Source organism: Podarcis pityusensis (genome assembly GCF_964106645.2).
Source record: "Podarcis pityusensis genome assembly, chromosome: 14".
NCBI classification, from domain to species: Eukaryota; Metazoa; Chordata; class Lepidosauria; order Squamata; family Lacertidae; genus Podarcis; species Podarcis pityusensis.
The window spans coordinates 31,514,665-31,536,133 of record NC_138039.1 but is presented as its reverse complement, the minus strand read 5'-3'; the positions used below and the strand labels follow the sequence as shown (position 1 = coordinate 31,536,133).

The 21,469-nt window shown below is 46.6% G+C and overlaps 1 long non-coding RNA gene across 1 annotated transcript; it reads right to left on the bottom strand.

Moving 5' to 3' along the window:
* Positions 1-10,313: 10,313 nt before the first annotated feature.
* On the bottom strand, positions 10,314-12,944 carry LOC308463569. The gene is made up of 2 exons (XR_013979619.1): positions 12,864-12,944; positions 10,314-10,444 (listed from the first exon to the last, which is right to left on the bottom strand). It is a non-coding gene; the product is annotated as an uncharacterized lncRNA (long non-coding RNA).
* Positions 12,945-21,469: the final 8,525 nt, after the last annotated feature.

Sequence of the window (21,469 nt, the reverse complement as noted above, 5' to 3'; positions counted from 1 at the left end):
ACCAAAGTATAGCACCATCAGTGGGCACAGAATAGCTTTGAACCTGCCCCGAAGACCTTCCATTCATTTATGATTTTGCATGGGAGAAGCGAAGAAAGGAGGTTCTGCAAAACCTGGGGGGGGGGGGGGAAGAACATTCTCCGAAATAAAACAATCCGCGTTTGAAATCAAGGCTTTTACACCTGAGTAACTTTAGGTCCGACGCCTTTACTTTACTAAACGGAGATACATATCTCCTGTTTCAAAACAAATATTTTCTAGCTCCATTTAGCCTGCGAAGACAGAGTTGTCGCAGTCAGAATAATTTTTTAATAATAATAATAATAGTCCTAAACTCAATTTACCCCAAATGGGCAGAGTCCTTCGTATTCAAGGCTGAAACCGGTTTATAATGCGGACTATTACAGTAATATACATTCGATTTATTTCTTCCTCTGTATCTCATTAATAGGCACTTTGTTTTTCTCATTCAACCCGATAAGGATTACAACACAACCCAGTTATTCCGATATGACTGAGGGTTGCTTTTTGGGGGGGAAACTGCAGTCCCGATACCCTTACATTGACAATTTATTTAGATAAATTAAGTGACAGCCCCTGCGCTGGCAATAACAAATTTACAAACAGGATTTTTAAAAATAGGCCTTAGGGCTAGAGGCTGCAATGCTAGCCCCCATTTACCTGGGAGTAAGCCCCACTGACTTCAATAGGACTTGTTTCTGAGCAGACAAAGTTATGATTGCTTCCCTGTTATTTGTCCCTCTTTGGCTTAGTCTCATTTTAAGTCGGTCCCGAGTGGAAATCAAAAGCGAAGCCGGGGCGAGCCGCATATGGACAGGAGGTTAGTTCCGGTGGGAGAAGATCCAAAAGGAAAGTTAGGAAGCTGACAGAGAAGGGGGGGAGAGAACGCAACGTTTCAAAGCTAAGCAGCCCGACTGTCTGTGCCAGAGCGAGAAACTCACGCTAACTTGCAATCAAAGTGAACGTTCATGTAACTGTCTGGATGCCCAACAGAACGAGCCTCCCTCAGTTGTCCGCCCACGCCCTTAAATTACCCCTTATAACACTTGCTGAAAACCTCTCCCATTTGTCAAAGGGCTTCAAGCCGAAGCGAGCTGCAGTCCTGGGGCGGGGGGAGCTGTTACGTTTCCCTACCCCCAAATATAGGGTGGGTATCGTGCTGCCCCCCGCCAAAGCTTGCTTGTTTGACTCGCAAGAGTAGATACCTGCCCGCTCGCCCCACCCCCGTCGTTTCCTGCAATGGGGAGTGGGGTGAGAAAGTTTGCATCACTTTTCTTGTATCGCTCTTCCTCTCCGGTCTGGTCAGGCTACTGAACAGAAATCATAAAGATCCGTTCTTTCTCACCCATCTGCCCCCACCTCCTCAGTAGTTACTCGGGAGTAAATCCTACTGAACCCGGTAGGAATATGAGTTAAAACAAACAAACAAGCACATAGAGGCTCAGCTCATGGGCGTGGTTAGGATTTTTGTTAGGGGGCAGGCCTTTTTTTGGGGGGGGGGGAGAACCTCAATTAGCTATGTCTTTTTGTTTACCTTTATTGATTTAAGGGGCCCCGCCCTGGCTACGCCCTTGGGCTTAGGTGGCCTAAAAAGCTAGCACAATTCCCTCTTCCTCCCAAACCCCCCAAATTTCTGCTCGCGATCAGTAGTACAGTTGGTGTGTTGGTCAAGAAAAACAATTAAGAAGAAAGGAAAGGACTGTGAACTCCAATATCACCTGTTTTAAAAGAGGAAAGGGGTTCGCTTGTCATCTGTTATCAATGGCTTTAGTGCAGAAGCGCGCGCATTTCAAGCTTGTCTGATCTGCTCTGATTTATTTTATCAGAAACCCCGAGATCTACCAATTGAGCCAAGTTAGATATAAAGTTAGAAACAGAATGAAAGAACAGGGTGTCTCCGAGCACATTCTGACTTTTGAACATTCTGTGGATCTTTTTCCCACAGCGCTTTTCCCAGTTCGTCCTTTCCCTAGTTTTCTTCCTTTTAGCAGCCAATTTAGATGGAGAAAAAAGTCGTTTTTGTTGCTGCTGGAAGCCGGATATATTTGCTGATATGTTAGAGATCCGTCAGAGATCTTCCAGTATATTCAGATCTACCGTCAGCTCACTCCGGCTGCTTTAGAGTAGGCCATGTCTGAAACATATGCAAGACCGTCAGAAATATGTGATGCTGAAGAGGAAGAGCTGTATTATTATTATTATTATTATTATTATTATTATTATTATTATTATTTCATAAACCTGCATATATATCCAAACCCTCAGAATTTAAACCCATCTAAGAAGGCGAATCAGGTAGGCAGCTCCAGGTAGATACGTCGCAGGCGCTTCTTGCGTCGCGAAGGTGCCAATAAACAGAACAGAGCTGCAGGCAGTTCGGAGATCTTGAAATTGCCACGTGTGAAGATCCGGTGTTCGTCTACTAGTTTAAAATACATTTATTATCCTTTGCCCTAAAACTACAATGATCAACCTGCTTTCTGTTGTCAGAGGAAGATCAAAGTGTATTTACTGGGGTTCTTTGTCTTGAACATGTAAATAAATTACATATATTTTTGTATTCTTTCTATATCTATCTATCTATCTATCTATCTATCTATCTATCTATCTATCTATCTATCGCGGTGTCCCAAGACCGAGGGACGAAGAATGAGTTTGTGAAAGAGGGTGGCGAAGCTCATTGCGGCGCAGCCCTGCCCACAGGTTACTCAGAAAGCTCTTCCCACTTCAAGAGGATTTCAGCTGAAATATGTTGCGCTCTTACTTGCGCGTAAAGCTCCTCTACTCCTCTGGGTTGTTGGCTTCTGCTAAACGTGCAGGCGGCCCCAACCTCCTCCTGTAGCATCGCTCGGAAGTAAGTAGTATTGATTCCTGCGACATATCCTCTAAAGTAAGTGTGTCCATAGGACGGTCTCGCCTTAGTCTCGCAGCGACCTTTCTATGGGCACACATACTTAGGAGTTTATCTCACTGGAAGCAACACGGTTTACTTCCGAGAGAGGCTACTGGAAGTATGGTCTGCCAGCAGGTTTAGCAGAAGCGTTAGAGACCTGCTCACTTCAAAGAGAGAGACTCGGCCACGACCCAAAAATCCCTTTGAAATCAGTCGGGTTTTAAAACACTTGAATTGTTGTTTGCTTGTTTGTTTTGGCCTGGATAACGCTCAGATTTTGTGAGCAGGAGGCATCGGGCAAACGCCCTACTCTCCCCCTTCCCCGCCCCATGGCAAAATGCAGCGGATCAGGCCACGTTATTCTTTATTCTAGGAGATGTTTTCTTGGATTTAATGCCTTTTGCGCGGGGCTGGGTTTGCGCGGGGCACAGATAAGGACTCCTAAGGGCAGGATCCCACCTTAATGGAAGTATGATTGTTTCCCCCGGGAGGGTAATAGCTCGCTTCACCGCGGAGTGCATGGAGGAATTCATGATTCCGTGGCATAAGAGCCAACTCTTAGGGGCCAAAATATTTGAGGGGGGCAGGCCCCACAAATTGATAAGCATTCCCATTCAAATAGTGTGCGTCATGTGATTGATTATGCAAAAATATATTTTTTTCGAGTTGGCACCCCTGTCCCGTGGTTTTTGCGTTCCCACGTGTGCCGATACGCGATTGACCCCTCCGCATGTAATCCACGCGATAGCTGCAACATCAAGTGATGATGGACCACGAGGGAGGGAGAGTCCTTTCCAGAGATACAGTGGTACCTCGGGTTACATACACTTCAGGTTACATACGCTTCAGGTTACAGACTCCGCTAACCCAGAAGTAGTACCTCGGCTTAAGAACTTTGCTTCAGGATGAGAACAGAAATCGCACGGTGCTGGCGCGGCGGGAGCAGGAGGCCCCATTAGCTAAAGTGGTGCTTCAGGTTAAGAACAGTTTCAGGTTAAGAACGGACCTCTGGAACGAATTAAGTACTTAACCTGATGTACCACTGTATCAGCTTTCCTGTGGCCCTTCCTAGTGGTGCAGCCAGAGTAAGACTTTAGGGCAGAAGTCCGGGGCCCCATCCAGCAGAACAAATGGGAGGGTCCCCTAACGCTTCACGGCTGGAGAACCACATTCTTATGTCACCGAAGGACTAACATTACTTCCTGAAATAAAAGGGCGGCTGGCAAGGTGTAAGGGAAAGAAGCCCGGAATAAAAGGGGAACGGTAGTTCTGCCGGTCTTGTTGGACTCCGGCGCCCCTGAGCAATGTCCATGGACGCTGGCTGGGGCTGATGGGAGTTGGAGTCCTGCCTGAAACGTCTGAAGGGGCCCACGTCTTTCGCCAGTCCCTGCACTAAGCGCAACCTAACTGCCCCGGTGGGCGCTGGACTTTACAACAGAGCCTGTTCACACCTTCAGCTGCCGCTGACGCAGCCGCGTGCAGAGAAATCGAGAGCTGGATGACAGGCACGTGCGAAACTATTCTCTCGCTCGGGTTACAAACCATCGCATTCTCTTTTTCAGAATTCACAAATCTAAGCCGCGAAGGTCTCCAGGGCAAGAGAAGAATGAAGGGAGCGCAGGAGAGTAGGATGCAGAAGAAATGTGTTGTTGCTTTTATTTTATTTTATTTTATTTTATTTTATTTTATTTTATTTTATTTTATTTTATTTTATTTTATTTTATTTTTATTTTTTTATTTTTTATTTTTTAAGCGCAACAACATAACCAGCCATTTCATAAGGCGCCTCCTTGGCTATTAATATTTCATCTTAGCCGCGCGCCTGCTTGGTGTGAACTTTGTCAGGGGGAAATTCAATCGAGCCTTGTAAATATTGATGGAATATGAAATGAAGTTCTCGCTTTGCCTGCAAGTTGCAGGGAGCGAGCGCCTGCAAAAATGCAGCCAGCCTGCAGTGTGAGGATGGCCCCGGGGCGAAGGAGGCCTCTTCCTTGTCTCCCTGGCGCTTTTATTACCACCCGGCTCAGCCTGGGAGGAGAGATCGCAGCTTTGAGTTCACAGGTCAGGCCCCGCGTCTAGCCAAACAAGCTTCCCGGCCTCCGCCCCCCACCCCCCAGTCCTGCTCTTACATCTGCTCTGCTAACCCCGGTGGGAGCGCTTGAAGATGTCTCCAGAGGTCTTTCGTTCTTCTGAGAGCATACACGAAGCCCTGCTGGATTACATTAAAAAAAAATAAAAAATCGACCTAGCCCGACGTCCTGTTTCCAACGGCGGACAGCCTAGATGTCCCTGGAAGCTCATAAGCAGAGCGTGGGAAGGCCTCCCCCGCTGTTTGCTCACTTGGTGTTCTGGGGTACACTGCCTCTGAACATGAACGCTTTATTCTAGCGATCCTGGACTCAATATAGACCAAATCCTTTGTTTATTCAGGGTTTCCCAAAGTGGTCGATATTGTTTCTCCCGGGTCCATGGATGCAGTGCAGTGGGTGGATAAAGACCGGGGGTCGAAAGGGAGTTAAGAAAGGGCCTAGAGGTGGGACAGAAGTTTATGAGGTATCGTGCAAATATATATATATATATATAATTAGAAAATATGAGCCTAGAGCATGGGCATGTACAGAGTGAACCTTGCTTGCCAGTGTTCAACTTCTGTATGGTATAGTTATTTACACCATCTTTTAAAGCGTTTTATGATTCCTAGTAATGGTGATAAATGACTAATAAATGTCGATTATATATTGATATTTCTTATTTCATTTACATTCCTAACAGTTTGGGTCGGGGACCATGGCAACTTTATAAGCTTATCGAGGGGTCAATGAATTCAGAAGCTTACTGGCCCTCAATGTGATCGCGTGGCAGTGAAACCCACTTCGCTTTGTCTGTGAAGAGGGCAACCCTACTCACCTCGCATAGCTAAATAGATTCGGAGTTTCTTCCTTCTAAACTGGGGTGTATGTGTGGAATTAAATTTCACTGAAATCAATGAGAATTTTGAAAGCGATTTAGGATAAAGATCTAGGTACCTTTACAACCACCCTCCTTAACTTCCTAACAACTTATTATTTCCAATTACAGTGCAGATTTCCACAGCAAATTTGAAAATGCACATTATTATAATGAATCTGGCTGTGTGTTTGATGCATTCGTGTTATTGTTTTGTTATGTTTCTCTTCTTGCTGCTGTTACTCTTTTGTACACCACTTTGGATCTCCTCCCCCCCCCCCCAATATAAAGCGGTATATAATAATTCTAAATAAATAAATATTACCACAGTTCCTACTTACGGAACGAGCTCTCATACTCCTTCCTTTAAAAAAAAAAAAAAGTAAAGCAGTTAGCTACTTCGGATATTAATAGTTCCTCCTTAATTTGTTGAAAAAACTCTTCACTTAAATGGATTGTCAAGACTTGGGAAATTGTTCCAATCAATGTTTACTCAGAAGTGACTCCCACTATGATCTACGAAGCTTACTCCCAAGTAAATCCTACTTTCACTTACCTGGTAGCAGGATCCATTGATTTCAGTAGTACTTCTTCAGTAAAACATGGTTAGGCTTGCACGCTCCCTCTCTCATTCATGGCCACATCCTTACACTACAAGCTGACTGCTTTTTTTGCGGGGCTCGATAAATTCATGGTCTGTCGATGTTTTTCATAATCGTTCGACCAAACCTCCATATTCAAGAGAAGTATATCACTGAATAACATCATGCTTAGGAGAAACCAACGGAGAAGGGCATTGTTTTCATGCTTTGCGCCTCTCCGGTGACTCCCTCTTCGAACTGAAAGGTTATTACAGGAGTTGGTCTGACCCAAAGAGGCGTTACTGATGCTCTATTTTGAAAATGTTTTAAATTTGATTTCACTATTATATTTTGTGGTAGGCCTCCCTGGGGTCCTTCGAGAGGAAATAAGGGGGGGGGGGTCAAAGTAATTATAAATATCAATACCACCATGCGTGTGTGTTTAGTTAAGATCCCTTGCAAGTCACAGGTAGCCTGGCCAGTCTCAGTCTCACAACTCAATCCTGAGGCCACGTTTACTCGGAAGTAAGTCCCACTGATTTCAATAGGACTTACTGCCAGGTAAGTGTGCCTAGGATTGTGGCTGAACAACCCAGCACTTCTTCCTAAATAATTTTTTCTCGACTTGCATTTGAAAACCAGTTACTCTGTCCACGCTGGACGCTGGTATTGATTTATCCGGGGTGTGTTTAGCTTAGATCCGAAGAAACCCTAGTCAGATGGTTGCCTCACCCCTCGGACCCTGGTTAAGAGGCTGCCTCTACTTCTCCCGTCGCCTCGGCTTCGTTAAAAACAAGTCCATTAATTTCAGTGGGTCTCCTTTCGAGTGTGACGTCGTCGGATACAATCCGGATCTAAAAACGCTTCCCTAACCTGCCCAGATAGATAACTCAGTTCAGCTTAGCACCAATGGCGTCCATTGATGTTTGTGTGAGAGACAGGTGTTCTCAAACTGAAGCTGAAGATGGTCCACATTTTAGAATTTATCCTAGGTTGAAGAGGGCTTTGCATATTATCAAATGTGCGTATAGGTTTTGGGGGACAAAGCTCGGAACATCGAGGGGTAATCTGCTAGTACGCTGATGTGGGGTCAATGCGTTACTCTGGGCAAGTAAGCGTCTCTTAATGCCAATGTGTCTTGCCGGATTGTTGTAATGGGAAATATCCACCCAACCTTCCAAAAAGCATATAGATATATAGCAGGCCCTGTCCAAGGTTCTCAGTAACCTGTGCCATGTCTGGCTACACCACAAAAGACTGCAACTGGAGGTCACATGACTGGATGCTATCTAATTGTGCATATAGAAAACTAGTTACTTGGAAGGGTATTAGTCTAACCTTTTTCCTGAAGTGCTGATTTTCTGTGTTCAGGGCTTTCCCTGTTGACATGCTAGCTTTCTATGCGCAGGGATTGGTGTATGGGGAGCTTTCGGTCAAGTGAACTCCCACTAGCAGTCTGACTTGGAGGAACAAGTTTTTCTACCCCAGCCCCCAGTTAAAATTAAGCCAAGATCATGTGCTTCTTCCTGTTAGTTAATCAGGAAAGCTCTCTCTCTCTCTCTCTCTATGAATGCGCGCTGTACACTCTTTGATCCTCCCATTTTCACAAATACTAATGGATCAAAACACATAGGCAGGTATTGTCAGGGCAGCAGGAGCAAAAGCCACCTTTATTTCCACTCTAATGGTGCTCTTATGGATATGGGAGTCCCTAAACAGGCTGAGAGGGAACAGATAACTTCCCTAGTCGTCGGACTGCGCCGCTAGGTTGGGAATCTTCTTCCTCGGATTATATAAAGCGACCAGGATTAGGGTTAGGAGACTCGCAGTCACTCTTAGTTTATCCTACCTCTCAGGGTTGCTGAGAGGATAAAGCGGGACCGGGGACCACCTTGAGCTGCTGGGAACTCGAGTTGGGAGGGGAGGGGAAAGGTGGGAAGTAAATGTCCCAAAGAAATATATGCCTCTGAAAACCACTCGCTTGGAATCGCAGGTGGCCAAAGTGCCGTTGCGCTAGCCTCCACCTCGCTGGCTTTCCACAGGCATTTGGTCGGCCACTGCAAGGACAGGATGCTAGGATAGGCCTGATCTAGCAGGGCCCTCCTCTTACGTCCTTAAATAACGACATTCCGCTCCTCTGCATTGTGCCTGGCTGTTGCTAAGCCAACCCAGCCTGTAACGGCGTATTAAGCGTTCTAGAACCAAGAATGCGAGTTTATTATGATAGCCTCTTGATGTGAATGAAGGCAATCGAAGGACCTTTCCGGGAAAGGCGATGGGCGGGCGGGGTGGGGGCGCGCGGAGAGGGAATGCCTAGTTTTCGAAGCCAAGGAGCGAGTGGGAAAAAAAAGAGAAAGCGCTGACATTGAAATCTAGTTTTCTCCTCCTCCCAACTCTGATTTGTTTCCCTCTCTCCCTCTCTCCTCCAGTGTGTCATGCGTTGTCACCTCTTTCTCTGTGAGTGTGTTTTAGAGGACATTTGAATAAAAGGCTGAGTGCCAGGTATGGGTGACATGGTGGGTGGAAATTTCACCTCCCTACAAAGAGCTGGCAGCCCCCCATTTGCATAAGGTCAGGGTAGAGCTTCTGATAGAACTTCGTCAGCATCCCTGTCTCTTAGCAACCCTCCGGCTCCCTCGGTCCCAGCTTCTATTGGACTGGTCCTCTCCTTTTCTTCTTTTCAAAGGGAGGCTTACAATCAAATGTCACCCTCCCCAACCTGTGTCTGTCACCCCAACAGGTCAGCTGTTTCTCTTACACCTCCCCATCCACCTCCCCCTCCTCATCCCCAATTAGAGAGACAATCAGAGGATTCATTGAAGAGTAGGGATTCCAACTCTTCTTCTTCTTCCATTTTTTACTTTACAGTTTTCATTTTAAAAAAATAAAAATCACACACGCACTTTGTTCAGCATTTATTGATGTATTTATCCTCAATGGACGCAAAGCACATTTTCTTCTTCTTCTTTCGGGATTAATGGGACTTAAAGGACTGAATGAGGAGCAGAAGAATCGGAATGTAGAACTACAGAGAAGCCATTGGCCAAGAGTGTGTGGGGGGGTGCAAATTGGAAACACCTGCGGAACAATAGCTCTCTAGAGGGAGGGTAATAAAGCAAATTGAGCTGGGGAGGGGGCAAGGTTTTTAGGTCATCATCCACTCCATCCATTTAGTCGAGGCAAAGAGGAAAGGGAGAGGGCGAGGGGGTCCAGCTCAGCATCATCATCGTCACCATCATCATCAACACACGGGTGCCTTTCGAAGCCTTTCGAATCTGGAGACGGGATGGGAACCGGGGACAGCCCACAGAAGCTGATAGAGAGTGTTAATGGAGGGTCAGGGCTGGACAATGGTATCTATCGCTGCCCTCCTGCCTCGCCTGTCAACGGAGGCGAGGCTGAGTGGTCCAGCCCCATGATTAGGAGGAGGGGGGAGGCTAGTGGGAGGGGGCAGTGCAAGGACTCCGGCGTCAAGCTGTCCAAGTCGTAAGGCAGATTTTGATTTTCACGCGATTGCGCCTAATGGGTTTCCCCCGATGCTAATTAGATTCATTATTAAAACACACACATCGGCGCTACCTTAATTTCAATATATATACCTCCCCCTTTTCGGCGCTTGATATGTGTGAGAGAGGGGGGGAGAGGAGATTTGGAGACGTTCCTTTATTTTGGACCGAAATCATATATATTAGATCGGGAAAATGCGAAAGGGTTGGCTGGCGGATTTTATCAGGTCCCTTGCCGGTGGGTTTTAATATGTCCCCAAATTTTAACATGTCCCTTTGCGGTTTGATTATCCTACTAGCAAGTGCGCGCGCGCGCTAAGGTGAACTACGTGCTGCTTATTTGGCAACGACGAGGAGCCACACACGCCCCGCACATATTGTTTCCTTTGGGTCTTCAGAAAGGATGATAGGTCTGATCAATGCAAGATGGTAGTTGGTGGATTTTCATAAAATCTTCACTATGGACCCCGGTTCATCAGTATGGAAGCTCCGTTCTCCTGAAATTAAAACATGTTGTTGTTGTTGTTGTTGCAATGACAGGTATAGATTCAGGCTACGATCCTACACACAACTATCTGGGGGTTAAACCCTTCTGAACATAGTGACCCTGACTTCCGAGGATCCCCACATAGCACTGCCAGTAGATGAATTATTTCCTCCCCTGCTGACAATAAAATAAAATGATTGAATTTGAGGGGGCGTGGGGCGCCTTCGGAGTCCCATTTAGACAGCCCTGGAAATGAAAGTTCGAACAGATTTTTAAAGCGAGGAGTTTGGGTCACATCCTGTGCAAATTAAGGGGTTGGGAGCCACCTTCATTTCCAGAGGGAGAGCTGAGTAAGTGCCCAGTTCTCTCCTATGGAAACCAGGGGGCCTCGAAGCGCTGCCGCTTGGTTGGATCGGGACCCCTTTCCTTTAAGGTGGCAGGCGGCCGCACTCACCTCACTCCAACTCCCACTCCACTCTCTAGATATATTCCATTCGAAAGACCTGGGTTCAAGGGCAAGGATGATATCCAGGGACATTCCAATGAAGGAGCTGAGGAGAAGAAGGCGACTTTGGGTCCCTTTGGGTCCCAATCCTATGCATGTTTACTTGGAAGCAAGCTCCCACGATTCCACCGAGCTTGCTCTCTAATGAACATGCTTAGGATTGAGACGTCCTTCTGGCATGTTTGTTGGTGTTGGGGGTTTGTAACTAACATTCCCAGCCTAATTGTAAAATATAGACGCAATCCTATTTGAACTCCAAAGTACCCCTTGCTCACAGGAGGTCCATCATGCAAAGCCTTTTTGTAATATAAATCTTTCAGATTCAGCACGTGGCCATATGGAATGCCAGCAATGCATATGGCGTCCCAGAGCAATCCAGTTGCTCTGCCACGTCACTTTTCCAGACCGTGGTTTGTCCAGGCCCTTGGAATTCTGATGATGCGGATGCTGACTGGAGTTGAGTCTTGGCTGTTAAGTTCAGCATCCAGTTCTCACAGTGGCCAGCTAGATGCCCATGGGAAGCCCACTCTTCCCACCTGCGATTCCCAGCAACTGGTATTCAGAGGCATAGTGCAGAGGAAAAACCAACCCGTTAGCCACTGACAGACTTCTCCATGAATTTGTCTGCTCCATTTTTAAAGCCAGGCAGGTGGCCCTCACTGCCTCTTGCGGGAGCAAGTTCCATAGTTTAACTATGGCAGTTGCTGTATTTTTCAGTCTACAATGGATCTATGGAATTATAGCTTTGTTTTCTATTTTAGATTACTGTCTGCAGTGCATCTTGTGTTATAAGCCGCCCTGTGCCCTGATCTGGGGAAAGGGAGGGGTACAAAACCCCTCGGAGGGGAAAGGAAATAACATGCTTGGGAATTAAGATTTTAGATCAATTGAGGGATTATTTTAAATGAATATAAAGTCCTCTCAGCAAAACCACCTGCGTTCCACACAGACACCCTCTGTAACCTGCCCCTTCTTTTTGAGTGGGTTGAGTCTAGAATGGGACTTTCTCACGGATCCAGAGTCTTTTGGGACTTTCTTCCTCTGGTCTCCGCGAGGAGAGGCGTTGTTCCGCGTGGCCCGTGCGCCGTCTGTTCAGGCAGGTGATGGGGCGGCAGCGCCCTCCTGGGGTTTCCAGAGGGTCTCTGTCCGGTCCCAGTCTTTGCCTCTCTCGGCCCTCCACCCCTCCTCGTGTACTCCCCCGCTTTTTCTAGCCTTTCAGAGAAAACGCTCAGGTGATGGATTCCGAGAGAGAAAGCGAAGGAGAGGGTGAGAAGTCAACTGCCTTCCTCTTCAATAATTCAGGTGCCGCGTTTTTTCCAGGCCGTCAAGCCGTCGAAAGCAGACGGGAGGGTTCAGGGACCCGCCGCAGACGCTGGAGCTGATTAGCCAGCCAAGGGGACCTCGACAAAGAGCGACGGTGCCTCCCTCTCCGCCGCCCGCCCCCCCCCCTCGCCGGAGCCCCCCTATCTGCTTTTGAGATTACCATCTGCCCGACTGTCGCTTCCGCAACTTTGTAGAAAAGGGGGACGATTGTATACAGTCAGACAGGCTTATCGGCTTTCCCCCATAGATTTTCCTCCCCCCCCCCCAAAAAAACCGCTTTCTGGTTGCCCAGACTCTCCTGGTCCGTTGAATCCATGCCTCCCGTCTCCCCCCCCCCCCAAAGCCCCTGTCCCAGGGTCGTCTTTGGAACCGGGAGATGTCTCTTAATAACTTTGCAATGTGACTTTATTCTGGGAGGAGGTGTCTTCTTTTGTTGAGATGGGATTGACGTGTGTGTGGTGAGAAGGGGGCTCAGGATTTGTTGGGCGAGGGGGCAAATGCTATAACCAGTGCCTACAGACTAGGGGGGTCTAACAGTGCAGTCCTGATCATTGCCTACACTCAGAAGTAAGACCCACGGAGTTCAGTGTGACTTGCTTACCTATTGAACTGTGCCTCTTTATATGTGGCGATCAATGGCTGCTAGCCTCGACAGCTATGCTCACCCTCCAACATCTGTTGGGCTCAGGTTCAGTTTGAGGGTATCTTACAGCAACCATCTGGTTGGCCATTGTGACAACAGGAATGCTGGCTGGACTAGATGGGCCACTGGCCTGATCCTACAAGTTTCCTCTTCTTCTGGACTACAGCAACTCGCATGCGGAAGGCTGATTTAGAACACAACCAGCCGCTTTACGCTAAATCAGCCCATCAGCCGCCTTATAGGGAATCGATTCATGTAGCTCAGAACTGCCGCTGTATCCCAGTTGCCGCGGTTCGTTAGTGGAGAGAGTTGCTGCTGCGCTCACGTCCTGTTTGCGGGCTTCCCAGATGCACCTGGTGGCCACTGTGAGAAGAGAATGCTGGACCGATCCAGCTGTGTTTTACCAGGGCGGCAACCAATTTTAATAGTATCCTCTGAACACAATGCAATATTATTCCGGGACCTCGGAATTTGCCTTCTCCTTCTCCTTCTCCTTCTCTCTCTCTCCCCCCCAGCTTTTGGCAACATAGTATATCTTAACATAAAGCGTACCCCCAACAACATACAGTATTTCAACCGCTAATGCTTCAGAGCCCACATCTAAACACAGAAGCACGTCCCTCTGTCTTCAAGGGCACTTACTCCCAAGTAAGTGAGCACAGGATTGCAACCTGTGAGTTAGTATTGATATGGTTACTTAAACACATATACGGCACAAAAACTCAATAAACAGAAAAGGCGTTGTATTGGCTGCGATCGCATCACAGTAGATAACCCTTTCTTAAAAGGAATCAGGCAAACGCGACCAGTTAATTGCTCCTCGTTTATTACTTAAAATTGAAATCCCCCACTTGGAAATATGTTCAGGGCAAACTATCTTTCTTGGGTTGTCTGTTGATCAGCTGCCTGGCTTAGATAAAAGCTTCTGAGGGGCGAGCAGGTGAAACAGAACTTATAGCAAAGGGCAACTTTTAGTTAACAGGTAACAGAACCTCCCTCGGCTCACTCCTCTCCTCTTAGTTGACTTGAGATCGGTGTGCGCACATCACATTTCTTCGATCCGTTGCCGTTTTCCCATTTAGTCCAAGTTTGCGCAACTCATCCTTTACCTGAAGGAAGCGCACATTCGCCATCTTTTATTGTCTACGCGTTTTGTCCATTGGGGCCGATTTTTAAAAACGCAAATATATGATCCGTATTGTTTTATTGGTACTGTTGTTGCGGGTTTGCCTTGACATTTGGCTAGATCAAATTAATTTAAGGAAAGGGGGTGGGGAGAGAACACACACACACAAATGTAAGTGTATCTACCCGAGAAAGATTGATTTTATTTGGCGAGGGGGACGTATTCATTCAAATAACAACAGAAGATGAACTTTTAAAAAAATCATAAATAATAGCTCAAGTTCTTACTCACTGGTAAAATGTGATTTAAAACATCCGTTATTTGGATTGCTACTGTCATATGTTAAATAAATAAATAAATTCTTATTAATTGAGAGTTGACTCCAACTAGGTCACAGTCAGAGCACGCCCACTGAAATAAATGGCGCAAGCCTAACCCTGTTTAATCAGAAGTAAGTCCTATTGAATTCACGGGTGCTTCCTTCCCACTTAAGTAGGCTTAAGACTGCAGCCTAATATCAGCCTATTTATTTCAACTGGTCTACTCTGAGTAAGCTGAATACAACCTAATACAACCTAATAATAAGAATAATGCCTCGTCAACATCAGGCTAAGCACTTGAATCCACTCATTTAAGATGAAATACAGAAAAGTTCATGACTCGAAGAAAGCATCCCAAGCTGCTAGAAAGAATGCCTTTAGTCTCCATTAAAGAATGTGCATGATGCCATTCTATCTTTGCTGAGATAAAGGCTCGATTGTTTGGAGCTGGTATCGCTAGCCAAAGCCATTGTCTTCCTACAGTCTTCCTAGGGACACAACATGTGTGTTCCCTCAACATTCCTCCCACACTTTCCTGTGGGGCTCGAGCTCAGAATCAAACATGCCCCATCACTGCCCTGACCCATGTCTTTCAAAAGCAGTTGAAGGCTCACAGCAGGACCCTGGGCAAGTCCACTCAGAAATAACCCCACTGAGTCCACTGGGACTTACTCCCAGGTGTCTATAAAACTGCTGCTTTAGAATAATAAGGCCCACTTCCTGAACTGTACCACTCACAGAGGCAGGGAATGCGGAATCATAGAATCAAAGAAGCATAGAATTGGAAGGGACCACACGGGTCATCTTTCTAGTCCAACTCTCTGCAATGCAGGAATCTTTTGCCCCAACATGGGGCTCAAACCCATAACCGAGATTAAGAGTCCCACGGTCTACCAACTGGGCTATCCCAGCACGGAGAAAGTGTGGCGTGAACTCAGTCCGGACTAACAAACCCTGAACATAGAAAACTAATACATTAATGAGAATACTAGAGCCCACACACACCCTCCCCACAGACATTCTAGCTTTCTATGTACAAGGTGTATTTTGGGTCACATTCCTACCATACATTTAATGCACTATGTCAGGGGTCAGCAAACTTTTTCAGCACTGTCCCTCAGACCTTGTGGGGGGCCAGACTATATTTTGAAGGGGGGCAAATGAACAAATTCCTATGCCCCACAAATAACCCAGAGATGCATCTTAAATAAAAGGGCGCATTCTTCTACTCATGTAAAAACACCAGGCAGGCCCCACAGATAACCCAGAGATGCATTTTAAAGAAAAGGACACATTCTACTCATGTAAAAAAAAGCTGATTCCCGGACCATCCGCGGACCGGATTTAGAAGGCTATTGGGCCAGATCCGGCCGCCGGGCATTAGTTTGCCTACCCATGCACTATGTGATATCAAAGTCCTGGCATCTACCAAAGAATTATGGGAGCTGCAGTTTGTTAAGAGTGCTGAGAGTTGTTAGGGGACCCCATTCCCTTCCCAGAGCTTTAAAGGGAAAAATATAACACAACAGAGCTCTACTGGTAAAGGGGTGGGGGGACGACAGCTTCAGATTCTACGCTACATCACTAGAGCCACATTCAACGTATCCTTATGCAAGAAAAGAGAAAGAGAGGAGAAAGAAGGAGGAAATGGGGTGGAGCTTAGGCATTTAGTGGCAAAACCACAGAGTGTATATTCCCTGACTGTCTGATAATCTCAAGCCTGCCCTCTACTGACTGGAGGCATGCACCACTGCCCCTACTGCTGGAGACACAAGAAGCGACTGCAGCACCATCCAAGTTCAAGTAAGATGTTGAGGAGGTGCCTGGATGCCTCACATGCCCTTCCTGAGACCCCGGTAAGTGAGGCAGAGCACCTTGCTTACCAGGGTTTTGAGAAGGTCACGAGAGGGCTCCACACGATCACACAGGAAGCCTCAGCCACATGACCCCGGTAAGCATGGTGCACAGTGTGTGCAGAGGGCGGCACCTTGCAGTTTCGCCTCAGGTAGCTAAACGAGACAGTCCCCCATCTGGGGTTGTATCCAAAATTCTCTGTCCGGTAGCATGAGGACAGACTGACCTTGAGTTAGGAGATGGATGGATTTTAATTTTGCACAACAGAGGAATCCAGGGACTTAGTTGAACCAGCGGAAATGCCTTGTGGAACAGTTTACACATTCCCTTGTGCAACAACATTCCATGGATGTAAAACATTTTGCCAGCAGAAAAAGTATGGCACTTCATAGTGAGTAGTGGCACCTTTTTTCTTTTAAAAAAAAAACTCTGGCAACAATGCATGTAACTCAGTGTCTTTAGCCTGGTGGGTCACAAGTTGTGTAGGTTTGCCTTATGAAAATATTTGCTGTGCATAGTTGAAAATAACCTTATGGATCCCTGGGGACAAAAGGACCATCTTAGTGCCTACATATGGTACTTGTTGCTTCATGAATTCTCTGTGTGTGAGAGAGAGGGGGGGGAAAAGGGAGAGAGGGAGGGAGGGAGAGAGATCCTCTGTTGTGGTTATGATTTTAAAGCTGAGATGCTAAGAAAATCCCAAACATCCCCGTCATTTCCTAAGGCACTTTCAAGAAGAGAGAGGCACCCATAGTTGTAGGGCTCTTCTGTAATCATGTAACTCACTCCTTTATGAAGAGGAGATGGCACATTAATACTGAAGCATGCTCAGGCACTTGCTGGTGGCGGGGAGGAGAAGAAGCATCCACTCTATCCAACTGGTGAGCAGCACTCCATCTCTCGTTCCTGGATCACTTTCCTGAAGATGCCATGTTTGAAATCCCCCCCGTTGATTATATCAAGGTTTCTGCTAACACCTATCATTTGAAGTCATCTTCAGTCTGCCTTCAAAACCATCAAGAGCATTCCTTTTTTTTTTTATTCCACTTGCTGATGCTCCTTATTGAGTTCTCTCCCCATCTCTCTGCAGCTTGTCATAACTTGTAATAAAATGACCCCTTTTCTGGCCAGGAGTTAGTCCAGAGAGTATCAGATCTATTTTCCAACCAAGGGAGTTGATTGGAAGACAAGGCTTTGAGATTCTCTGTGTCTCTCTCACTTAAATCAGTCTTCAGTGTTGTTGTCATTGTTAACTGTTTCTGCAAATAACAGGCAAAAGGACTGGCAAAGAATTGCCAATTTTGCTTAAAGAGAAATTGCAATAGAAATTTGTGTCTGCATGGCAAAGTTCCAGCACATCCAATATTCCAACCATGGAAAAGCATTTGCATGAGTTGTTTATCGAGCCATGCTGTGGACGCCATCCTCTGCACCACACCAACATTTGTTTGTTGGATTTATTTATTTAGGACATTTATAAAACTGCTTCATATTTGAAAATCTGCAAGCACTGTGCACACTGAATCATGTATAAGACTTAAAACATACATACACATTAAGGCAGCTTAAAATTCTGCTGTGCGCACCCCAGTCTCTGAGCAGAGACTTCAGGGATGCCTGTGATGATCAAGAGCTTCATTTCCTTGGAATGAAGGTCAATGGAGACTGTGGTGTCTTTAGGTTATCTAGTTTTATTTATACATATATACAACCTGAGCATAGGATGGAGGGGCTTGCAGCATTAACACTCCACAGATCTTACTTCCCCATTAAGTTCCCATCATAGGACCCAACTCCTAGGGGCTGAGGGGGCTTTGCCCCACCCAATATAATATTTGAGGGGGTTGGCCACCCAGTTGATGGGCATTGCCATACCAATGGTGTGTGTGACCACATCCTGTGATCGATTATGTGGGGCGGGGCTTACCTGCCCCCCTCCCAATATTGTATTCAAGTTGGCACCCCTGGCCCAGGGACATCCCTGAATTGTAGTTATAAATCCAGCAGAGAGCAAGAAAAGCCTCTGTGTCTTCAGCTTCCAACATCAACCAAAACCCTCTCTTTCTCTCCTCTCTCTGTGTCTCTCATACACAGCACTTCTTGGCTTACTCTTCTCCATTCCATCCTAGGATAAGCTGGCATCCAGCCATTTGAGGTAGGAAAAGAGCCACCTATTTGTCTCCATGGCAACAGGGAAACCTCTTTGGACATGTGAATGTTGGTGCTTAACAGACCAGCCAAGGCCATTATCTTATAAAGAAACTGATCTGACTGGTACAGTGTCATCTTCCACTAGATTCTAAACCTTTGTGGTACAGAATCACAAGCCTGGAAGCGATCCCTGGACATCATCCAGACTGGAAACCACCACCACCACCCCAAGAAAAATGCTATAATGATACTATGTCAATAGCACACGGGCTGCGGGAGACAGGAGTTCTAGTCTGAAACAACCCCAAAAGCACCAGGTTGGGGAATGTTGACATAAGTTCTCAGAAATTGAATGTCACTGCATGCTAGCTAGTAGCTGCCAAGTCCTGCCAAATGTGCAGCAGCTATCAGATTTTGACACCAAATGTCTTCTGCTGTTTAAATGAAAGTATTCCATTTTTTCCATGGAGTAGTCAGCCAGCACTAGAAAATGCAGAGAAGGATCTGGAGAATAGCTATGTGTAGATTTGTGATAGCATACAGAAAATCTCTCAATCTGCACCTGGGCCGCTGCTCACAAATGAAGACCCTTGCAACCTAGGCTAGGTCAGGGTGGCAGCCCTCCAGTAACCATATTATGAAGACTGGCATATCATGCATACAGTCCATCATGCATAAAAGCACAGCAACAGAATTAAGGAGCAGGTCTTTTTGCTAAAGAATTCCTGGAGGCTAAGCAGAATTTTTAAGGAATGAAAATCATGCTGTTGACGATACTGCCAATTCTGCCACAAGCCAACACCTTATCCCATCCAACCCTGGTGTTCTACTCCTTAGAACTGGGGGTGCCAGTGTGGCCCCCGATGACATAATCACACCTTTCAGTTCTTGTCCTGGTGCCCACAAAGACTCAGAGGCACCAGCACCCTCACTGTTCTCTTGCTATGCAGAACAGAAGGAGGAAGTTAGAAGAGGGCCACTCTTTCCCACTTCCTCTTTCAGCTCTATGTACTTTCCAAGACACTGATTAATTCCACTGGATCCAGCTTTTACCAATATCCTGTGGAAATGTGGGGAGGAGTGAGCACACATCCTCCTTTCTGTGTGTCGGGTGTAAGGGGACAGATCCACAGGGGAGAGAAGTGACTTGAGCAGGGCAGGGGGGCACCCAAAGCATTCATCCAAATATCCAGATGTGCCCACAGGCTTAAGAAGATTGTTGATCTTTGCCTTAGAAAGCAGGGGAAGATTCTGTTACGAACATGAGTCAGAGGGCAAAATGTTGGGCCTCTCTATGCCCCACTCCTGTGTTATTTTCTATCTGCTAAAAGGGCAACTCCCCAAAGACTCCGCTTCTGATTAAGTATTTATTGAGCCCCCCCCCCCCCAGCTTTGCATAACATTTACTTGGCATTCCTTACTCTTTTGCTCCCTGCCCCCGCTCACTCTCTCTGCCATCACCATCCCCTTGCAAACAGCTTCGATTCAGTCCCAGCCACTGCAATGATATCAGGGAAGACTTTGCTCTCGCTCTCACTCTCTCTCCCTCCTATGGTCAAAGCAAAGGGAGGTCATTCTAATAATACACAAGGTCAGTGGTGGGAGCCGCTGAGTCTCCCAGTCATTTTTCATTTGCTCGCAGCACTTAATGACAGTTACAGGGGACAGGAACTTGGAGCTGATGGCCGGGTGATGTCACTAGCACATGCTTGGGGATTATAAGGGCAGCTGGGGGGCAGAGGGGTGGATTAATAACCGTGGAAGAAATAATTATTCAAAGCTTTGCCACGGTGTGTGCTTCTACCCAGGGTTGTTGCTGCCATTATTATTACTATTATTATTATTATTATTATTACTACTACTACTACTACTACTACTACTACTGCAACATATGATATATCATCACCATCATCATATCTCCCACAAGGAATTTTATCTCCTGGCTTTTGCTTCACCAGGGTTTCCCAAACTTGGGTCTCCATCTGTTTTTGGACTACAACTCCCACCGTCCCTAGCTAGTAGGACCAGTGATCAGGGGTGATGGAAACTGTAGTCCAAAACAGCTGGAGACTCAAGTTTGAGAAACCCTGCTCTACACAAAAGCTGCCTCATTGCACATGTTTCATAAAACTGTAGAGTTGGAAGGGACCACAACGGTCATCTTGTCCAACCCCTGCAATGCAGGCATCTTTTGCCCAATGTGGGGCTCGAACCCACAACCCTGAGATTAAGAGTCTCATGCTCTATCCCAACTGAGCTATCCATTTGCCTCACATTGAGAAGCTTTGTGGCTGTCCGTATAAGCGGTTCCTTCAGTTTCTGGAAAACAAGCCACATGATGGGACACTCTTGTTTCAGAGTCTAGATCAGAGGTGAGCACAAGGTAGGTTTGGATCTCTGGCTATATCTCTGGCTGGTTTGCACCATGATGATTGGTGCCATTTGGGACTGGCAGAGCAGAAGGCAGGGAGGCCAACTGCAGGGGGCGCCAGAGTCAATGACTGCCAGAACCAACCAATTCCAGTTTCCCCTCCATCCTCCTCCCTACTGAGTTCTACAAGGACAACACTGAGACTGAGGAGGAGGAAGATGATAGACAGTGCCACTCCCAGGACCAGATATAAGTAAGAGTACAGGCAAGTAGGAGCTGGCTGAGGGCTGGCTGAAGTTGGTGGAGCAGTAACCCATTTGCCCTGACAGACTAGCCTCAACTGCTTTGCAGCAGATCAACAATGATCCTTTGCTGTGGTGATCCAGGCCCCCTGAATAAGTCCCCTTTCACCTTTGGCTTCATTCCAGGGATTGACCTCATAGTGGGATTCCAACCAAAACACCACCAGTTAAGATGTCAAGAGCCATATTCATGATGAAAGTGGCCAAGTGTCCTACTTACAGAAGTGTCCTCTATTTGAAGAGGTGTAGAGCATCAGTCTGGGATGCGGGTGGTGCTGTGGTTAAACCACAGAGCCTAGGGCTTGCTGATCAGAAGGTCGGTGGTTCGAATCCCCACAACGGGGTGAGCTCTCCGTTGCTCGGTCCCTGCTCCTGCCAACCTAGCAATTCAAAAGCACATCAAAGTGCAAGTAGATAAATAGGCACTGTTCTGGCGGGAA